Here is a 12,730-nt window from a genome sequence, read left to right on the forward strand (position 1 = left end):
GTAGTTTCCTGTGGAAAAGCATCAATCCTTACCTATCTATCAAGTATTACTTAAGGGTCAACTCTTGATTATTTACATGTCTGATGTGGGACTGTGGAACAGATAATATAACCATCTTCCCTTGCCATGGGCAATGTGGGAAATGGTTTCAGATGATACATGGCTTGTTGGTTGAGGAACATCAGTAGTTGACCACATATTCTGAGATTTCCAATAATAACTTCAGCAAATCTATAATCCTTTATTCTGTTGCACCATGTGGCTTGTGGTTGCACCATGTGGCTTGTGGTATCTCAGCTCCCAAACCAGGGATTGAATCCAGGTCACGGCAGTGAGAACACAGAATCCTAACCACTAGGCCATCAGGGATCTCCCAGCAAGTCTATAGTTCTAAAGCAATCTGTAACCCTTCAGGAATGGACAGCCCAATTTTAAGGATAGCTAATTTGTTCTTTTAGTGCTGTATAATTTTAATTGCATTGACAGTACTTTTTAGTAGAACTTTTTCTACTGTGTCTTATTTACGTTCTCAATTTGATAATAGAGAATACTGGGCACCCATAAATTCTTGATGACCTGTCCTATCTTGATTGTCACTCATGAGATTAGCTAACATGCACTGTTATGACTAGTTACTGTAGTTCTATGGAAACGACAGTAATTGCTGTAGGTTTTTGTAGCATATGATTGTTCACCCCATATGAAACGGCCCCACACTGATGTACTCCCAAATTTTTAGTCATTAATTCTAGTTTTGTACTTGCCTATGGCAGGTTCTTTCATTCCTTGGTTTTTTCTAATCTGTTTCGGGCATAGAAGTCCAATAATCCTGTGTCAAGAGAATTAATAGGCTCTTAGATTTACTCTTATCAGTAAATGGGAGGAGCAAGGGAGGAGCCCAACATCATGATATTGCTATGACAATGTTGTGACATTGATTTAGGGGGACTCTATTCTCTTACATTTATTCCCTGGCTCTCCTCTGGTTTAAAGCCAAGTGAAACTACCAGATGCTGGCTTTTAGACTGGAGAGTTGTTTAAGGAACTACTTAGATATCAACTGATGTTAACAGACTCTTATCTACAAAAGAAAACCGGAGATTCTTAACCCTGGGTTTGCTTTAATATTTTGAGCCAAGCCTCAAATGTTAACAGAGCTTCACATGTAGAACAAAAATGCACACGGTACCCTTATGTGGGGGGGCAAAGGGAGAGAGTAATACCTGCTAGGAAACTTAACATTTTAGTTACGGTGAGGTTGAACTGGTTTTGATTTTAGAGTTTAGGTTATTTCTGGCTGATACCATGTTCTTCGTAGGAGAAGAATGATTACTAATGAAAATGGGTATATTAGGTCTCTTTTCAGGTCCTTTACTGGAGGACCTCATTTCTCATTCTCCTGACAAATGGCTGAGCTGAGGGCTGGAGTTACTTCTACACATGTATACCACAACTGGGGGATTATATTGTGTTTCTCAGCAAAGCATTGTTATAATTCCAGGCAGCAACATGGCTAAAGGAGTTCAGAATGTTTACATAGGCACTTGCATAATATTTTTCTCAGAATTCTTAGTGCTTGGGTTTCTTGTACCTTCTTTCTTCTCCTTAGAGGGGTCAGGACATTGCTTCAGATTTCCTTCTAATTGTCCTGACTTAGAGTGTGGCAGTTGGTACCTAGTTATTATACCCAAGAGTCATTCAGTTCAGTTCAGTTGCTCAGTCATGTCCGACTCTTTGCGACCCCATGGACTGCAGCACACCAGGCTTCCCTATCCATCACCAACTCCCGAAGCTTGCTCAAACTCATGTTCCCCGAGTCACTGATGTCATCCAACCATCTCATCCTGTCGTCTCCTTCTCTTGCCTTCAATCTTTCCCAGCATTAAGGTCTTTTCCAGTGAGTCAGATCTTCGCATCAGGTGGGCCAAAGTATTGGAGCTTCAGCTTCAGCATCAGTCCTTCCTTTGAATATTCAGGACTGATTTCCTTTAGGATTGACTGGTTTGATCTCCTTGCTGTCCAAGGGACTCTCAAGAGTCTGCTCAAGCACCACAATTCAAAAGCATAATTTCTTCAGTGCTCAGCTTTCTTTATAGTCCAGCTCTCACATCCATTCATGACTACTGGAAAAACCATGGATTTGACTAGACGGACCTTTGTTGGCAAAGTAATGCTTCTGCTTTTTAATAGGCTGTCTAAGTTTGTCATAGCTTTTCTTCCAAAGAGCAAGCGTCTTTTAATTTCTTGGCTGCAGTTACCATCTGCAGTGATTTTGGAGCCCAGGAAAATAAAGTCTCTCAATGTTTCCATTGTTTCCAAGGGTCATTAAGTATTATTTACTGGCCAGTGTCTCAAATATTGGAACCAAGACAGCAGTAACTGCTGACATCCCTCACTGTAGAACTGAAGAAACTTGAGCTACAGCAGAGCTTTGGAAGGCCATTGCTGAGAAGAGGAGCCCAGGCTCTAGAGTTAACCATCTGCTTGCTCTCTCTGCCTAAGCACCAGCTAGCCCTGTGACTTAGGACAAGCCTCTCTGCCTGGGTCAGCCTCCAGGCCACATTTATGAAAGAATAATAAAGTCCCTCCCTCACAAGCTCCTTGCAGGGATAATAGGTGAGGCTCCTGGGAGGCCCTCTCTAAATGATTTATCCCCATGGATCTGATAAGAAGCCAAAAGTGAACCAAAAAGTTCAGGCTATCTCTTCCCCTTTACTTCCCTAGAAGACTGAATCAATAAATGATCACTGTATTATAAAGTGAATTCACCAGGCTTTGATCACCCAAGCTTTAAGAAGCCAGCAACCACCACCCACACTGTTGGGGAAAGCAATCTCAGTGTACTTGAAATTAAACCACACAGATTAATGATTCACCCATTATGCTTAGACCTGCGAGACCAGCAAGACAGGACCAAGAGAAACTGGTAGCAACAGGATCTGAACAAATGAAAAATGCAAGAAGGGAACCCAGTAGCAGCCGAACGTCACCTCTGATACCTGTGGGATGGTCTGCCTCTGAAGGTGACGTTGTCCAGGTGGGTCCTGACAGGGGAGCCTGCAGACCTCAGAGCAAGATGCCAGGCGAGGTTTCGGAAGAACAGGTTCCACGCCTGTAACAGTGAACCCTCCTGGCTGAGCACAGGCACACTTGACAGGAGCTGAAAGGAGGAACTGGCCTCTCCCCTTCTTAGAGAAATTTCTAGTTATTTGTTTATGAAAAGTTCTAAGGGAAAGCAAGTTCAGAATCTAAGACCGCCCAGGTCAGGTGATTTGTTTCTACTGAACAGTGACTGATCCAATAAAGGGAGGATGCAAATGTGGCTTTTTACTTCCCCTTCGGTGCTCAGTGAGCATCACTGATAGCTCAGTGAGACAGTTTTAGGTATCTTATCCGTTTGCTTTCTCCAAAGTTGTGAGAAAACATTCCTTTCAACCTTACAGTGCTTACAGCCTAAAACATTTTGTATTTATTTAGTGGAATGTTCGGAGAAGGCAATGGCACCCCACTCCAGTACTCTTGCCTGGAAAATCCCATGGACGGAGGAGCCTGGTAGGCTGCAGTCCACTGGGTCTCGAAGAGTCGGACACAATTGAGCGACTGACTTCACTTTCACTTTTCACTTTCATGCATTGGAGAAGGAAATGGCAACCCCCTCCAGTGTTCTTGCCTGGAGAATCCCAGGGATAGCGGAGCCTGGTGGGCTGCCGTCTATGGGGTCGCACAGAGTCGGACACGACTGAAGTGACTTAGCAGCAGCAGCAGCAGTGGAATGTTTTAATAAGCATTGGCTTCCCTCATGGCTCAAATGGTAATGAATCTGCCTCCAAAGCAGGAGACCTGGGTTTGATCTCTGGATGGGGAAGATTCTCTGGAGAAGGAAATGGCAACCTACTCCAGTATTCTTGCCTGGGAAATCTCATGGACAGAGGAGCCTTGTGGTCTACAGTCCATGGGGTTGCAGAGAGTTGGACACAGCTGAGCAACTAACAGTTCAGCTCACTTCAGTGGAATGTTTGGATAAGCACTGAATAATAGAGGAAACGATCATTGTACTTGGGAACACATTTGTGAGCGTTAATTTTCAAGTAATTAAAATGCAAACGGAAAACGTTTGTATCTACTAGTATTCTCATTTGAGCAGCACCCCAGAAAACCTTTGGTGTCTAGATGGAGATACGGCATACAGTCCCAGGAATGTACACCATCTCAAAAAATATTTCTTCAGACTTCTTTACAAAAGCAAATTCAAACAAATTCTAATTCAGTCTAATTTACTGGTTTTCATTGTTTAGAATCATTACAGATACTTACTGTGAAGGTTTCTGTAGGTCAGTGATTCTCACAGTGGGCTCCCTGGGTCAAAAGCCTCAGTACCACTTGAGACTTGGTTTGAAAGGCGAATTCTTGCCCCTCCCCACCTCCTGAGTCAGAATATCTAGGGGTGGGGCCCACAGTCTCCCAGTGATTTTTTACAGATGAAAGATTTGAGAGCTGCTGCCTTAGGGGGAAAAAGATCTAATTTATAGATGTTGGCCTTGTGATAACCTTTGCATTAGTCCTTAATCCTTTCATATTGGTCTCTTTAGAACATCATTTACTTAGAACTTTGAAAAATGACTTGACCTTCTCACTTTACTACTGCCACTGTCAAACCCAAAATGCAGTATCAAGGGCATTTCTTTATTTTGCCAGCATGGAGCCAGCATAAATAGTCTGAGCTCCTGCCAAAGCTGTCTAGCAATGAATTGTTTCAGTTGAGGAAGAAAGAAAAATGAATCAAGTATTTTAGCTTTGGGTTTGTGGAAATGAAGGTTGAACTTCATCGGCAAGTCCCCTCACGCAAGCCTGATTGTAAAACTGTGTCTCCTGGGGGATGACGATAATGGGATATTTGACACCCATCCAGAAACTTTGAACCTCTGGTTGTATCTTAAGTAAGAAATTAAGTCTACAGAAAGGTCACAAAGGATTATCAGGGGGAAAAAAGATAATGTAACCGCTAAAGAATAAAAGGGACAGGGAGGCATTTTGATTGGGGAAGGGCTGCCATGGTGCAGAGGGGATCCTGAGGGCCAGCTTCTCCTTCAGGACCTGGGGCAACCTTCTTGAAACAAAAGTGAAAGTGAAGTCGCTCAGTCGTGTCCGACTCTTTGTGACCCCATGGACTATAGCCTACCAGGCTCCTCCCTCCATGATATTCTCCAGGCAAGAATACTGGAATGGGTTGCTATTTCCTTCTCCAGGGGATCTTCCCGACCCAGGGATCGAACCTGGGTCTCCTGCATTGGAGGCAGATGCTTTAACCTCTGAGCCACCAAGGAAGCCTCAAAACAAAGGTGGGCCTTTACTTGATCAGGATAAGTCTTGACTGGGAAGAAAGCCGCTTGGGATGAGCCCCTTTACAAAGTCTAAATCCTGATAAGCTCTTTTTGTATCATGAATACCTAGAGCTGAGGCTTCAAGCTGTAGAATTCTGACCTGCCTTCTAGTTTTTTTTAATTAGTTTTATAAAAAAAATTGGAGAATAGTTGATTTATGATTTTGTGTTAGTTTTTGCTGTACAGCAAAGTGATTCAGTTAAACATATACGTATATCCACATATAGATGTTCTAATAGAATCCTTAGATTGTGTTCTCATAGAGGTCATGAGAGTATTGAGTGGCGTTCCTTGTGCTGTACAGTAGCTTTCTTACTAGTTATCTGTTTTATATATATCACTGTGTATGTGTGTCAATCCATCTCTCAATTCATCCCTCCCCACCTTTCCCCCTTAGTATCCATAAGTTTGTTTTCTATATCTGTGTGACCTTCCAGTTAAAAAAGAAAAAATCCCACATTAAAAGTTAAGTGTTTTTATAGAAAAGTTTGGATTGCAAGTTTTTTTGTTTTTTTTTTTTTGTTTGTTTTGATCGCAAGTTTTATTTTTCAGTGAACCATCTGGCAACACCACATTCCTATTCCCACACTTTGTATCTGTATAAAAAGACTAGACCTGAGAACAGGCTCCCTGTGTTGGGAGGACAAGCAGGGTCCAGTTCACTGTACTCCCGGTCTCCCGGACTCAGGCTGGGGCTGGCTCTCATTGATCTTTGTGTTGATAGACTTTTATTTCTTCTAACAGAACCAGAGAATGGCCCTCTACTGGAAACAATCCCAATGTCCATTTTAATAGAATGTCCATCATCAACAAATACATTGATATAGTAAACTCTGAGGGTGAAGGAACTGTTGCTCTAGTCCCAAACACGAAGTTCAGAGAAAGAAGCCAGACTCTGTGTTTGTATTTATAACAACAACAAGAATAGGCCAAGTTAAGCGACAGTATTGGAAGTTAGAATTGAGATTTTCGTCTTGGGAAGGGACAGTGACTGTGAGTCAAGAGTGGGACTCCTGGGAACCCTATACGTTCAGTCTCCTGAGCTGTGTGCTGGCACCTGGGTGTTGTCTTTGTGGAAATTCATTCACTGGTCACTTACACTGAGTGCACGTCTCTGTTTACATACGCTTTGCTTGAGTACAAGTGAAAGAGCGTGCCTGTGCTAACATTGGATCCTGCTGTACTTCTTGTTTACACTGACTTCCAGGCCAATATGGGTCTTCAATTGAAAAATTTCTTAAAAAGCTTGTTTTCCTAGTGTTTGAAAAGAGGTATGATTTCTTTTCTATTTTTAAAAATTTAAAAAAATATTTATTTTTTAATTGAAGGATAATTTTTACAGAATTTTGTTGTCTTCTGTCAGTCATCAACATGAATCAGCCATAGGTGTACATATGACCCCTCTCTCTTGAACCCCGCTCCCATCTCCCTCCCCATCCCACCACTCTAGGTTGATAGAGAGCCCCTGTTTGAGTTCCCTGAGACATAGAGCAAATTCCCATTGGCTATCTATTATACATATGGTAATGTAAGTTTCCATGTTACCCTCTCCATACATCTCACCCTCTCCTCCCCTCTCCCCATGTCAATAAGTCTATTCTTTATGTCTGTTTCTCCATTGCTGCCCTGCAAATAAATTAATCAGTGCCATCTTTCTAGATTCCATATATATGCATCAGTATACGATATTTTTCTCTTTCTGACTTACTTCACTGTGTATAATAGGCTCTAGTTCATCCACCTGATTAGAGCTGACTCAAATGCGTTCCTTTTTATGGCTGAGTAATATTCTGTTGTGTGTATGTACCACTGCTTCTTTAGCCATTCATCCGTCAGTGGACATCTTGGCTGCTTCCATGTTCTAGCTATTGTAGATAGCGCTGCAGTGAACATTGGAGTACATGTGTCTTTTTCAGTTTTGCTTTCCTCAGGATATATGTCTAGAAGTGGGATTGCTGGGTCATATGCTGGCTTTATTCCTAGTTTTTTAAGGAATCTCCATACTGTCTTCCATAGCGACTGTATCAATTTACATTCCCAACCAAAAGTGCAACAGGATTCCCTTTTCTCCACACCGTCTCCAGCATTTATTGTTTGTAGAATTTTTGATTATGGCCATTCTGACTGGTGTGAGGAGTTACCTCATTCTAGTTTTGATATGCATTTCTCTAGTAATGAGCAATGCTGAGCATCTTTTCATGTGTTTGTTAACCATCTGTATGTCTTCTTTGGAGAAACGTCTGTTTAGGTCTTTTCCCCACTTTTTGATTGAGTGGTTTGTTTTCTTGCTATTGAGTTGCATGAGCTGCTTGTATATTTTGGAAATTAATCCTTTGTCAGTTGTTTCATTTGCTATTATTCTCTCCCATTCTGAGGGTTGTGTTTTCACCGTTTTATAGTTTCCTTTGCTGTGCAAAAGCTTTTAGGCTTAATTAAGTCCACTTGTTTACTTTTGTTTTTATTTGCATTACTCTAGGAGGTGGGTCACAGAGGATCTTGCTTTTTTAATTTATGTCATTGAGTGTTTTGCATATGTTTTCCTCCAAGAGTTTATAGTTTCTGGTCTTACATTTAGGTCTTTAATCCGTTTTGAGTTTATCCTTGTGTATAGCATTAGGAAATGTTCTAGTTTCATTTTGTTCACATGTGGCTGTCCAGTTTTCCCAGCACCACTTATTGAAGAGGCTGTCTTTGCCCCATTGTATATTTTTGCCTGAAAAGAGGTATAATTTTTATTTGAGCTATTTTTTAGGTTTTAGGGTTATTAAAGTCCAGTGCAGCCATGTTTAAAATGATTAATTTCAATGTCTACAGATACATCTCAACATCTTTGAGTTGTTTGTTCAAGAAAGTTTTTCTAGGCAGTACATATTCTGAGCCATTGCATATCTGCTATAACATATGAATGCTGGATGTAGAATTCTTGAACTAAAATATTTTCTTCCTAAAGTCTGTAGATGTTTTTATAAGATTTTCAGTCAATAGTATTTGTGATAGGAAGTCAATAGACTTGTTGCTCTTTAGTGGGTACTTAAAACTTTACAAACTTCTTTGTGATGTATATATTTTTTAACTATTTGTTCCTATATTTTTTCTTTAAAAAAATTGTTTCTTTATACTTGAAATTAGAAGTATTCAGTCAGGATATGTAAGAGTGGGTTTAATTTTGCCTAGGATTTGGTATGTACTATCAACTGCTTAATTATCAGTTCAGTGCAGTTGCTCACTCGTGTCCAACTCTTCGTGACCCCATGAATCGCAGCACGCCAGGCCTCCCTGTCCATCACCAACTCCCGGAGTTCACTCAGACTCACGACCATCGAGTCAGTGATGCCATCCAGCCATCTCATCCTCTGTCGTCTCCTTCTCCTCCTGCCCTCAATCCCTCCCAGCATCACAGTCTTTTCCAATGAGTCAACTCTTTGCATGAGGTGGCCAAAGTATTGGAGTTCAGCTTTAGCATCAGTCCTTCCAAAGAATACCCAGGACTGATCTCCTTTAGAATGGACTGGTTGGATCTCCTTGCAGTCCAAGGGACTCTCAAGAGTCTTCTCCAACAGCACAGTTCAAAAGCATCGATTCTTTGGCACTCAGCTTTCTTCACAGTCCAACTCTCACATCCATACATGACCACTGGAAAAACCATAGCCTTGACTAGACGGACCTTTGTTGGCAAAATAATGTCTCTGCTTTTGAATATGCTATCTAGGTTGGTCATAACTTTCCTTCCAAGGAGTAAACGTCTTTTAATTTCATGGCTGCAGTCACCATCTGCAGTGATTTTGGAGCCCCCCAAAATAAAGTCTGCCACTGTTTCCACTGTTTCCTCCTCTATTTCCCATGAAGTGATGGGACCAGATGCCATGATCTTAGTTTTCTGAATGTTGAGCTTTAAGCCAACTTTTCACTCTCCTCTTTCACTTTCATCAAGAGGCTTTTTAGTTCCTCTTCACTTTCTGCCATAAGGGTGGTGTCATCTGCATATCTGAGGTTATTGATATTTCTCCTGGCAATCTTGATTCCAACTTGTGCTTCTTCCAGCTCTTTCTCTTGTTAGTTCTCTTTCTTTGGGGGACATCTGCTATTATCACCTGACTGATATTTCATGTCTTCTCTACATTATTTTTATTGTTTTACCTTCTCCTTTGTAGTTGGGGATAATTTCTGGATGTCATTCACTATTTTGCTTGTTCCATTTTCTTCACAGTCCAAACTGGATTTTTTTTATTTTTATTTATTTTTTTTATTTTTAAACTTTACGTAATTGTATTAGTTTTGCCAAATATCAAAATGAATCCGCCACAGGTAACTGCTTCTGTAATAACTTTTCCTCCCAGATGGCTCACTGGTAAAGAATTTGTCTGCCAATGCCGGAGATGTAGGTTTGATCCTGAGTAGGGAAGATCTCCTGCAGGAGGAAAGGACAACCCACTCCAGTATTCTTTGTTTGGGAAATCCCTTGAATGGACGAGCTGGGTGGGCTACAGTCCATGGGGTTGCAAGAGTTGGACCGATTTAGCAGCTAAACAACAACAACATAATGGTTTTAATGTCCATTTTACTTTTAAGATAAAGAGGACTATTCCCCTGTCACTCTTTTTTTTATTGCAAATGTTTCCTTTCCATGATGATACACTCTAGGGTCTTGAATCGTGTTCAAATATGAATTATTTAATGTATTATAAATGGAGGTATATGCTACATTCTGCTATACACTTGTGATCTAAAAATCGAAGTCAAAGAATCCTGAATCAGATTAATCAGATAATTTCTGGGTTTTCTATTTCTTGAAATAACTTGATTTCAAAGAAAGACAGCTCTTCTAGCCATCTCAGAATCTTTTATTTTATTCCCATGTTGTGTAGACTCTTTTAATGGGCTCTGTAGTTATTCTATTTACTATTATTGTAAAGGGAAGTATTTACTTGTTTGGCCTCCAATGAGCATTGGTCTGGGTTCTGATAATGTGTGGATTTATGACAAGCTATCTCAAATAGAATTTGTTTAAAGGAAGAGATGAGAAAAATATAATTATATCATCAGATGGCTTGCTCACTGGTTTTTAAGACTAAGAGGCATGGAGAAGGATCTATAGCCACATCTTCAGTCACAGCTAGCTTTCTGTGCCGTTGCACACGTGTAGGGCAGAACAGCACCCCGTCGTGCTTAGTCTTCTGCTTGCTGAGGCTCTTTACTAGGAGGGAAGTCTGAGGCCTCCCAGTGCAGCAGCTGTTCATTTTTAGCAGAGGCGAGAGGGCCCTAGGGCTGGACTTAGCAGTGGGTTCTCAGTGCACTCCTTCCTGAGTTATAGGGCAGCACCAGACTCTCCTCTTCAGCTTGGGGTTTTAGTACACATTTGTTAGTAGCCTCCCTGGATCCTTGACCTCTTCCCCTTTCCAAAGACCTGTGACTTCCATTTAGGTTTTATGTGTTTCCATCATGCTTGTTCCATGCCCAGCTCGAAGGGTGGAACACATGACCTTTGTTAAGCCAACTATGGCTTCCAGCCTCCCTGGCTGCGAGGAGTGTTTGGAGGATGGCATGTCAACTAAGCCAGTCTAGTCCAGTCAATGTGACTCTTAGGAATTTTGCTGCGAATACAGAACAGCTCTCTTTTCTGATGGATGTGAAAGAGGAGGTGTGTGGCACTGGAACTGTTGGCAACTGTCTTCGTGAAGAAGCCAGTCTTAGGATATATCTGACACCAGGGCTGGGAGAGTGGAGTTGGGGAAAAAACAAAACAAAACTGGGCCTCAGTGATGTCACTGAGTCGCTGAAATAGTTGTCATTGGACTCTAGAAAGACATTCTTCTACATTTATCTTTTCCTAAGTTATTAAATTTCCTTTATTGCTAAGTCACTTGAGTTATGCTTTCTTTGCTTGCATACAGATGGATCCTCAATAATATAACGGTGTCATTGGGGGTCTATTAGTTCCTCACCCTACCATCTAGAAATGTTGTTCTCAGGAAGTGGGCAGCTTTCATCATCTTTATTTGATTCAGGACTGCTTAGACTGTGTTTGGAGATTAAACTGTAGATTTCTGATCTGCAGGTGGCACCAATCCTTGATTTCTAGTGGTTATGCAGGTGTTTTTTAATATGATTATTTTGTTGGTCACTGTATTAGTTTTCTATCACTGCATAACAAATTACGCTAAGTTTATTGGCTCAAAACAGCTGACATTGATTACCTCAAGTTACTGTGGATTAGCAGTCAGGGCAGAGCTTATCTGAGTCTTCTGTTCACCATCTCACAAAGCTATGATCAAGATATTGGCTGAGCTGCATTCCTTTCCGGAGTTTGGAGTCATCTTCAAATCTCGCATGGTTGATGAAAGAATTCAGTTCCCTGTGGTTGAAAGACTGTGGCTCTCAGGTCCTAGAGGCCACCTCCAGTTCCCTGCCACATGCTCCTCTCCATAGGCAGTTCACAACACAGTTTGCTTTGTCAAGGCTAGTGGGATGGCCTTTCTTTCCAATTTGGTAAGATGGAGTCTTGTAGATATGTGGTAGTTTAGTTGCTAAGTCGTGTCTGATTCTTGCGACCACATGGATTGTAGCCTGCTAGGCTCCTCTGTCCTCTGTCCATGAGATTTTCCAGGCAAGAATACTGGAGTGAGTTGCCATTTCCTTCTCCAGGGGATCTTCTCAACTCAGGGATCGAACCTGGGTCTCCTGCACTGCAGGCAGATTCTTTACTGATTAAGCCACCAGGGAAGCCCATACTGTATAGCATAGTCTCAGGAGTGACATTCCATCACTTTTGCCATATTCTATAGCTTAGAAGCAAATCACAAGTCCCATCTGTAATAGCAAGGAGGGAGTTACTCATTGTGACTTTGGGGTCACATTAGACTGTGTCCATCACACTCATTTCAGTCAGTTCAGTTGCTCAGTTGTGTCTGACTCTTTGCAACCCCATGGACTGCAGTACACCAGGCCTCCCTGTCCATCACCAACTCCCAGAGCTTGCTCAAACTCATGTCCATCAAGTTGGTGATGCCATCCAACCATCTCATCCTCTGTTGTCCCCTTCTCCTGCCTTCGATCTTTCCCAGCATCAGGGTCTTTTCTAAGGAGTCAGTTCTTCGTATCAGGTGGCCAAAGTATTGGAGTTTCAGCTTCAGCATCAGTCCTTTCAGTGAATATTCAGGACTGATTTTCTTTAGGATTGACTGGTTTGATCTCCTTGCAGTCCAAGGGACTCTCAAGAGTCTTCTCCAACATCTCAGTTCGAAAGCATCAATTCTTCATCGCTTAGCTTTCTTTATGGTCCAACTCTCACATCCATACGTGACTACTGGAAAAACCATAGCGACTATGTGGACCTTTGTCAGCGAAGTCAA

At 41.6% G+C, this 12,730-nt stretch overlaps 1 long non-coding RNA gene and 1 other non-coding gene across 2 annotated transcripts in view; one reads left to right on the top strand and one right to left on the bottom strand.

The window, feature by feature from the left end:
* The window catches only part of LOC129655392 (uncharacterized), a 48,684-nt gene that overhangs the window by 2,279 nt on the left and 33,675 nt on the right, over positions 1 to 12,730 (top strand). The gene's annotated exons all lie outside the window — the stretch shown is intronic.
* On the bottom strand, positions 5,253 to 5,324 carry TRNAW-CCA (transfer RNA tryptophan (anticodon CCA)). The gene has a single exon. It is a non-coding gene; the product is annotated as a tRNA-Trp (tRNA).

This window comes from Bubalus kerabau, chromosome 1 (genome assembly GCF_029407905.1).
Source record: "Bubalus kerabau isolate K-KA32 ecotype Philippines breed swamp buffalo chromosome 1, PCC_UOA_SB_1v2, whole genome shotgun sequence".
Taxonomy (NCBI): Eukaryota; Metazoa; Chordata; class Mammalia; order Artiodactyla; family Bovidae; genus Bubalus; species Bubalus kerabau.